The following is a 10,145-nucleotide window of genomic DNA, read 5'->3' on the forward strand; positions in this document are numbered from 1 at the left end:
CCTTCCCCAGCAACAGGGCTTAATGCTCCACTTTGACCTTGTAAGCATATGATACATACATACTGGCATATGTTCCTTTCGGGAATGACTCAAGATCTATTTTGTGGGTTCCACAGTGTTTTTAGGTGAGACTGGGCCTCAGTTAGGACAGTTGTGCCGTGACATTAATGATTTGTCTCTGCAGTGCCTACGCCAACTGTATCTTTCCCTTCCTGATAATGATATACAGTCCAAAGGAGATGCCAGGGAGTATTCTGGCATAGACAGCTGTTCTTTCTAAAAACTGTCCAAGCACGTCTGACATTCTCATTGCAGCAAGTTCCTCCCCCAAGAAGGAAAGCACAGCCTACACATTTATCAATGCCTGCCCGTAGGTTTTGTACAGCTGCTACTCCTGCACCTAGCAGACCACTACTGGGCAAAGCAAGGAATAGGCACAGGGAAGTCTCACATAGCAGAGCACAGCTGATACCAGGCTGCTTGTACACCTGAGTGAGGAAACTGGCATGGGTAGCAATCAGAGAATCACAGAATTGTTTAGGTTGGAAAAGACCTTTCAGATCATAAAGCCCAACGATTAACCTAGCAGTACCGAGTCCAACACTAAACCATGTCCCTAAGTGCCACATCTACACCTCCAGGGATGGTGACTCCACCACTTCCCTGGGCAGCCTGTTCCAGTGCTTGACAACCCTTTCCGTGAAGAAATATTTCCTAAGATCCAATCTAAATCTCCCATCTCCTCTTGTCCTATGGCTTGTTACCTGGGAGAAAAGACCAACACCCGCCTCACTACAATCTCCTTTCAGGTAGTTGTAGAGAATTATCAGGTCTATGAGGAAGGCAGGGAGGGCACAAATGCAGAGCTCTGCCTTCCTCTGCAGCTGCTGGGAGTGCAAGAGTGTTTGTTACAAGGGAACGCATGCTGTTTCTCCAACCAAGTGGAGAAACCCATTCTATGCAGGATTGCTGCCTTCTTCCTAATGTTCTGAAAGGTCCAACAAAGCCAAGTACTCCTAGCAATCTTTATGCCTGCCCCAGAGGAACATCTGAAGCTTCCCTTTACACTCTAAGCTGTAAAAATTGAAGTCTCTTTCATGGATTAAGGAGTAGAACCTGCATGGACAACCAAAAGTAAGCAAGGGGATGACTGTCCCGTCCCACCAGGTGGGCTTAGGGGTGAGTTAACTCTGAATGCGATGCATGGCCTTTCTCACCAGGTGAGATCAGGTGTGAGTTAACTCTGAGTACTTCTGCACAGTAATGCAAAATGAATGACAGACAGTCACTTGAGAGGTCCAATTCAATTATGAATATACTAAAAGCACTTGGTGGAATACAAATTACAGTGATTAGTGACTTGGCAAAAGTATGTTGTTATATTACAAAACTTAACAAGGCTTTAGCAGCAGAACTTAATTACCTTTATATTTTAAAGAAGAAGGAAAAGAGAGAGAGAGAAGGAAAACTAAGATGTCAGAGAGAGAGAGTAAGACATCGCGGCTCCACAGGTCGATCGGTCCCACAATGTCCTCTGGCGAGGGGTGAACACATTGAAGATTTTGCTACATGCCACCACCTCATGTCATGCGTGAGGTCATTTTATAACCCAGTTTATTTACATGCGAGATAGGAGAGGTCAGTTCGTTTCCTCCCTCTGTTCATTCTTCATGCTGATTAGGAAGACTCTTCTGGAAAGAGGTCTGGGGTCTTCAAACTAGGGAAAAGTTCACATTACTGACCAGAAGTGAGTTGTTTTGCCCATCAGAGATAGCTGTTGGTTCGTGGTTTCTGGTTCGTGGTAATTGGTTGTCCGACAGGTGGCTCACCTCTGTCATCCCAGTTAGGCCAACACTGTTAATTACCTCTGTCTTAAAAATCTATGTTTCGTTTCACAAAACCTTGGGAAAGAAAAGACAAGGTGTCTGCCTCCACCCAAAGTATCAAAAACTAGATGTGTAAGGCATAACATTATCCTTTGTTTTAATTGGGGTGGGGGGAGTGCTTCAAGGTTGTCACAGTGACAAGAGTATCAAGCCCCAACATTTTTCAAAATATGGGGGAATCTATATGTCTATATGCTAAAAATGTTGCCACAAGTGAAACAAAGTCTGGAAAACAATTCTTCAGTTCCAGAAAGCAGCTCATCTAAATGCAAGTACCCACTTTCTAAGCAGTGTTTTTTAACAGACTTTCCCCTATTTATTCTTTAAGAAGTTAGGCCCTTTCCTCAGAAAAAAAAAAAAAAAAGTGTGTGTCTCAGAAAAAAGTGAAGCTAGACTTCAATAGTCATAATGCATTCTGTGGTGCTGTCCTTCTCAAGTCTGTTCTGTTTGAAAAAAAAAAAACTCCTGGGTACTCCTCTAAAGGGGGTTCCTAGGACTATCTAAAGAGCAAATAACCATTCAATGTGTGACAAAGGGCTTCATTAGGAAAAAAGAAAAAGGCAGGACAGGTTAGATCAAATGTAGGCAATAGAGAAGCTTTCCTAGGCTTCCTACTACAGCTGCTGCTGGGATGATACCTTCTCGAGCTCCTGACCTTGTCACAATACTGTGCATGGAGTTTTACGGTTTATTTTTTAAGGTAACCTGACCTCTCAAACCAGTTTTCCTTGGTCAGAGCAGAATTATTTTCTGGAAATCATGAATTTTGAGCAGAAGATTATTGTAATGTGATCAAGAGAGAGGATAGTCAGAAAAAGCAGAGTTTATGAGCAACTGGCAATGTTTCTTCCACAAATGTTCGTCGTTCCTCCTATGCTCTCCTTCTACAACTCCCCTAAACCCTTCTCACATCTCCCCCTCTCCTCTGCTCAGCCTGTCTGTGCACCAAAAAGCAAGACACCCCATGACAGACCTGAGGCAATAATACACCTGACAGTTGGCCAGACAGCAATCCAGGAAGATACACCTCTTTACCTCCCTTCTTTGCTCCTGGCCAGACAGGACAAACAACTTTATGGGCCATTTTTGCACAGGCTGCTGCCTTCCTAGGTCTGTGTTGTTACCCTTTGGAATTCCAGCTCGCTATTCATGAAGAAATCGTGAGACTACAGTGAATAACTAGTTTAACATGGGTCAACAATGTCACAATATTGCAATAAAGGTAATCACCTTTTGGACGGCATAAACAACAATATAGTCTGCAAGACATATGAAGTAATCCTTGCAGCATGCTTAGCACTGGTAGGGTCTCTGGTGGAGTACTGCCAAGGTTTTGGAATGGCATTTCATTCAAAATGAAAGAATTGAACAATGTGAGAGGCTGTAAGAAGGATCCAAGGCTCAGGGGATATAACCTAGGAGGAAATGGTTTCTTTAGCTTCATGAAAGTGCAACTCTAATAGCAGCCTACAAATACATATAACGCAGAGTTACGAAGGAGCAGAAGGGAATAAACTGATGTCCTTAATGGAGGACTTACTGCCATTATGCAAAGGATTATGAAACACACAGGAAGAGATTGCTTTGTAAGACTGATGAGTTTTTATCTTCAGTTGTTTGTGGTTTGGTTTTTTTTTTCCCATAACTAGTGGAAGAGATATATTTTATAAATATTGATAGCTATATTTAAGTTTGTCTTGGAACGGAAGACAGACTGTGTTAGATAACAAGGCCTCCCAAAGTCCAGATTTCCTATGTAAGCACAATAGAAAAGATATGGGGCTGCCAAAAATATAACACACTCAGCTTGACAAAAGAGAGGTCTTAGATCAGATTTTGTAAATTGTATATGGATTCTCTAAATCATCGCAGGCATCAACAGAAAATATAAGGTGAAGTTTATAAGTCTTATTGATAGCCTCTCCTTTTCTCAGCAAGTCTTCACGGTGGCAAAATTGGACCAGGAGAGAGTAATAATTGTGTACTCCCCAATCAGAAGACCATCTATATTTAAGATACTGATTTTTGCTGGTCAGTTGAATGTTTGCTAAAACAGATTGTAAAGTATCAATTTATGATTGCAACAGTGATAAAGTATTAGCAGCATTTGATATAAAAGGGGGCCGTTATTCTTGTTTCACACCAAATTTTAACTTGGCCTGTATTAAAATTATTAACTACGCCAGTAATTGTCAACAATGGCAGAGAAGGAGCCATATTCTCAGCAAAAGAAAGCAAACTATTGAAAACCGATCTTGCCATCAAAGCTGTTCTGCATGGAGGAATTAGAAAGGCCATTCTAAACCCTTTGACAGGCAGGGCTGTGGGACTGCTGTCTCTAGTACAAAAAGAGCACCCATCAGTGCTGTTTCTCCAAAACCTAGCATGAAATAGAACTGCAAACTAGCAAGGTCGACATGCTCTCAGCTTTGGTGAAAAAACAGCCTGCAGAAAAATTGTTGGACGTAGATCCACATAGACTCCACTAGCGATTATCATGCAAAGAACAGTACTCATAGATGCGCCATCTTCTTTAAACAGTATTGAAACAGTTGTCATAACAGGCAGTAAATAATGAAAGTGGTACATGTAATGCTGTACCTCCAGAACCAATAATGCAAACTGCTGGATGCTCCCTTCTCTTATGGCCTTTGAAACTTGCAGAACAAGGACCTGTACAATCTTTCCCACACTCCAGAGTAGCCTGGCGTTGTAGCCATGTAAAAAAAAAAAAAGTAATTTTATGTATTAAGAGATTATATGATCAGAAGAGTAACAGTATATTCTGAGCATTTTTGCAAAATGGGGCCTCGGGGAAGAGATCATGCGACATATCAGCCTCCAAATGTCAGGATGAGTCTTGCCGTCCTCATGTCGATTTTTTAATTGAAGTAAACGGAACCGCTCCTACGAAAAACATGCACAGGACTGGGTGTCAAGCTGAGAGATGGGCCAGTGATAACTAAGTTCTTTCTAAAATGCTGTATCACTGTCACAAGTTGTCACAGTTGAACAGCACTGTATAGCATGTCATTCTTGATCCCCATCTCTTTCAAAAACCTAAAACCACACCTCTTTTTAACAAAAAAACCCGCAAGACCACTCTGCTGGGAAATTCTAAGCTAAAGCACCACTTATACTGCTACGGTAACTGCACATAAATATTTTGTTTGGTGCTGATGCACGTTTTGGTTCCAGTGTCCATTTAACAAGATGGTTGAAGTGAACGAAAAGGCAGCAGGCGGCCTCCTTTGGGTGGCTGAGGGAGCTACACTGCTTAGGATCAGCTTCCAGTTTTGCCCTGAATGCTCATGCTTATGCCCTCAGGATCCAGTCTTATTGCACTTACCAGCTACTACTGGGGAAAAGTAACTCATTATTATCACGAGTTTAATCCCAGTTACCCTTTTTTGTCCCTGAATAACCATTCACCAGCATTAAGGAGGTAGCAGGGTAAGTGCACGTACCCCTTTGCTGCCACCGTAGCAGCAGAGCAAAACTCTGCTCTGGCAAGCAAAGAGGTCAGAGATGCAAGCAGTTACAGCACAATCTAGTGCAACGTAGCATGTGGTCATGATAACAGCTTTACAGAACTGCATACAAATTCTTTCATTTTTGCTTTTGCTTCATTTTTTAAGGGGAAAGAGTGAAGCAATCAGTGTTACTTCATTGCTTTTAATACTTTGATTTCACAGATACTTGTGTGCCTGGGTTTTAATATTTAACTTTGAAAATTGTTCGATACAGATTTCGGATCAGAAATGCCCCACTACGTATATTTGTTTTATAAAACACATGGTAACACCTGGAAAAGAACAAGGCCCTTCCTGGCAGTGGGAATAAACCTCTCAGTCATGAACTGCGTCTCTCAGCAGCTTGTCCTGTGCGTGTCTTGCATCACATGCTGTCGTCTTGCAGTCATGAGTCACTTGCTTCAGCTCCCACTGCTCAGGGATATCGGTTTGGCAAAGCTCTGTCGCTACACAGCTCATTCCCTGGGGAAATCTGCACACAGAGCAGTGGGAAGTCAGGCCACTGCTGTGCTCAGAACAGAACAGATTTGCATTTGAGTTCAAGCTGCAGGGAGTACATGCGAAGTTGACTAATACAGCATCTATTTCTAGTCCTGTTACCTGGGTAAGGGTAATTTCATTTTGTTCTTTTCCTTCAGTGGTTACAACAATATTTTTCTACTTTAAATTAACCTTTAAAAATCTGAATGAAATTCAGTAAGTTCAGAAACAAACTACATAATTTTTCCAGTTAGCGTCATTTCACTAATTAGCAAAATAGGGATAATGGGGACAGATTTCAGTAGTCTGAGAGGTGTTGGTTCTGTTCCAGGCTGGAAATTCCTTTCTAATTTGCTCCAGCTTTTGCCTGTGCTATTAGGGGACAATCCTCCCCACTATGACCATTTTGAATAGTAGCAACAGCTAACTTAGGTAGTTCTGAAGGTCTCCTGGTTTTTCCTTCTTAGTACAAAAATATAATGGTAGGATGAAATGAGCAGACTTTAGTGGGACCAGGATTTCATACCAAACCTTCACACTTTCATCAGGAGTTTCAGAATGATCCTAAGTTTGCTATATTTAGCATTTACCAGCACCTTGCTGGTTTAGCACCTATAGGTATTTAAAAGGAAAAAAAAAAATGAGAAGCCTAAATCCCACATGCACTTCTCCAGCATGGTAATTCACACAAATAGCCAAAGTTACAAAAATTCATCATTAACTTCCATTCTTGGAACTCGAATAATAAACAATTCCTTCCTGGAACTGAAGATAAACCCAGCTTAAGATTCTCTGAGCGAACAGCAGCAATTCCAAGGCAGCCTCCCAAAACTCTAGCAAAAGGGACAGAATGAGAACCTAAGATTACAGACCATTCGCATAACATAAGCAATGCAATTGTGTGCAAGCCACAGAATCTGGATTTGGGCTTCTGGAAAGGGAGGGCCAAAAAAGAGAACATTGTTTTAGACTCATCACAGTCTCTCACCTAATTGAAAGCAAGATGCTTCATCTTCCCTAATTTGGTATCTGGGGATTGAAGGAGAGAAAAAGTTTGACATGAAAATTACCAACACCATATAGTGAAAAACATCCAGCAAGATACCGGTAAGTTTGATAGCAAAGGTTTTTCTCTGGGACAGCTAAATACCTCTATATTTAAATAAGCTAAACTGATACAGAAAAGATCTGAAGACTGCATGAGATAGATGGACAAAGACAAAAAGTTGCCATCTAGTCCTGGCAGATATGTGAGCTGCCTGTCATTATCAACGGCAACAGTAGGCTCCTTGGCAAATTAATGTCATCGACCATGGCTGCTCGGAAATAATCAGCAAAAAATTGTGTATCATATGCAAGCCATAAACATGCTAGTGGTCAACTGCAAATTCCTGTGCCTGGCGTTACAATACAATACAATACAATATTTCCTATTCTTGGCAAACAACCACGTTGGAGCTCAGACCCTCAATTTTGCAGCCTGCGAATATTAAAACAGCAATTTTTTTCCCTCTTGCCTTAAAGGGCTCCCGAGTGGATTTCTAAGCAAGAAACAGTGGGCACTCTCTCCTCTCTGTCAGTTTATTTGAAGGCAGTGCAGACCTCATGAATGATTCCAGTTCTTCCGTTCAAAGGGATTAGTGACAGGGAAAGACTTGAGAGCTTTCTTTTCAGAAACAAAATTACTCCGTGGCAATACTCTGCAGAGACAAGTAGACATTTTTGGATTATACAAGTGTTTACAGTGTCAGCCTTCATCATCAGATGTCTCCCAGATGTTCACCATAGTGGCAAAGCCTATGAAAACATGGGTTGAGGCTGGAAGGAGATCTGCTCCCTACACTAAGCATGGAATTCGCTTCCCTGGAGACACTAACTCTTGGCACTTCCACGTTTTTCACATATCTGTCTCAAAGAGGTAGGATTTAATCAGGGATTCTCTCCACATCTCCACCACTTTGTAAAGAGCAAAACTTCCTTCACTGAGAGCTATTGTAGCATTTTATCATTCTCTGAGCAGGATCACAGAAGGGTTCAGGCTGGAGCCTGACCAAGCCTTCATTGAACTAAAGCTTTCAACAGCAGAAGGAAATTCTAAGAAACAATGTACCCAGAAATCCTAACTGGATTTCAGGGAGAAGTCTGGCTTTTCTGTTATTAAGATCTTGAACTCTGGTTTCAGTCTTTTCCCCTTCTGTTTTAATTCTTTGCCTTTCTGACCTTGCATGCATTTTTTTGTGCTGAGTATTACGTTCACCATCATGTTGGCCCTCTTAGCCTTCAGGGAAGGTAGAGCATAGAAACAGCAACGGCAGCTTTTCGGCAACTAGCACGGAGGAATGCAGGCAGGAGACAGTTTCTGAGTCTGCAGAACTTGGACCCACACAGTGAACAGAATTCAAACCTCCCAGGGCTCTGGTTTGATTATGCAAGACAAATATCTGAAAGAGAAATGTAAATAAGGAACAGCTTAGCCTAGGAACTGTGTAATTGCACGAAGTTTCAAGTTCCATGTGGAACGTTGTGAAATGCTTGTGCTGAGGCCATTGGAGATTTTAATTTTTTTAAAAAAAACAACTCCGAAATTGGCTAGTATCTACTGGTGTTGAATCCAAAACATTGTTATATTTCAGAAGAATGGCATACAAATCCTGAAGGAATGAGGTTACGAATAGTGCTTTCCTCTGTTTAACTCCCCAAAAGAAGCCAGCACACAACTGATTGCAGGAAGTATTTTAAGCATATGCCTTAAAGCTCTTCTCCAAGAAAAAATATTCAGAAGACTTCTTACATAGGAATCTCACAAATGCCTCCTTTAATATTTCTGTTTTTTTTCTGGTGTGGGGCCAATATCAGAAAGACAATACTGAGGTGCTAAAACCTGAAGCCTGCCTCTCAGAAATAAGGAACATAAGCAGCTCTACAGAACACAGATTTTTTGAAAATCAGTTTCTTTAAAATAATTCATTTTCCAAGATGAAATTCATGTAAACAGGGTTCTAAAAACAGGTTTTGGAAGTTTCTTAAACCCTCTTTAAAAAGGCTTCCTAAAGAACTGAAGATTTTTCCACTTCCATGTCCAATAAAAAGACATGCCAATAAAGTGGCTATATTAAGGAAACTACTGCACAAAATGGTGTTAAAAGTATTTTGCCCACCTCTTGGATTTTATTTAGTTAACTGTATTATTTGCAACACGTCGGCAATGTTCTTGCAGATGAAATAGTTTTTTTCCTCTTCAAAGTAGTCTGTGCTTTTACACATACAAAATGTTTGAGTTTGGGCCCTACAATATAGAATATATACTCACTGTGATTTTGGGGACAAGACGAAAAAAATTCTTTCAACTTCTTTTACCGGAGTGATAATTTTTATAATCTGGAATGCAGCCATTACAGATGCCTGACTACAGCAGACTGGTCAAACATGCTCAAGTTATTTTAGAGATCACAGAATGATCACATCAATAATTGTAGCTGTGCAAAATACCACATGACGACTGTTGCATTGTTATGTTGAAGTAACAAAATCCATTAGCTCTTTTTTTTTTTAAAGTAGATTTTTGCCGGGAAGGGTTGTTTCCATGGTTCATATTTTGGTTCTGCAACAGATTATATGAATCTTGAAAGAGGCACTACATTTCTTCTTGATTTGCATAGTAGGAATAAAATGTAAAATATGCTTGTGTTACCTTGCATACTGTTGCTCAGACAAATGTTTTCTTCTTTCTTGGAAACGCCAGCCAGTACAGATCACCGAAATGCCAATCCCGGTCCACCCTGCTCGCATGGATCCCATGAAGAACCATGAGGGGCACTAAATTTAGGACAAGCCCTTGGGGAATGTTCAGGGCAGGCACTACAAGTTTTGCTGTACAGCACCCTACCAAAGTGAGTGAGACCCTTCGTGGCGTGAGGGTGGCATGAGGTACCACAAGAAGTCAGTCATAGCTTGGCCCCACAGCTCAACTACAAATTAGGATTTCCACCTAACACCATGTATAATAAAAGCACATGCAGCACTTAATTTATGGTTGTATGCTACCACTGTGGTCTTCAACACTGTCAGCACGTACTGCTATCTCGAAACTGAAGGCATCCCTAAAGATGTGTGAATTTTTTTAAACATGTAACAAGAATGGCACTTTTACAGGACTTTGTTCTGAAGGAAATCTGTTTTCATTTTACCTGAGGATTTATGTTTTAATTTTACTAGTGCCACTGCTGTGGATAGGTCACTTTTCTTT

The sequence above is a fragment of the Caloenas nicobarica genome, chromosome 1 (genome assembly GCF_036013445.1).
Source record: "Caloenas nicobarica isolate bCalNic1 chromosome 1, bCalNic1.hap1, whole genome shotgun sequence".
Classification (NCBI taxonomy): domain Eukaryota; kingdom Metazoa; phylum Chordata; class Aves; order Columbiformes; family Columbidae; genus Caloenas; species Caloenas nicobarica.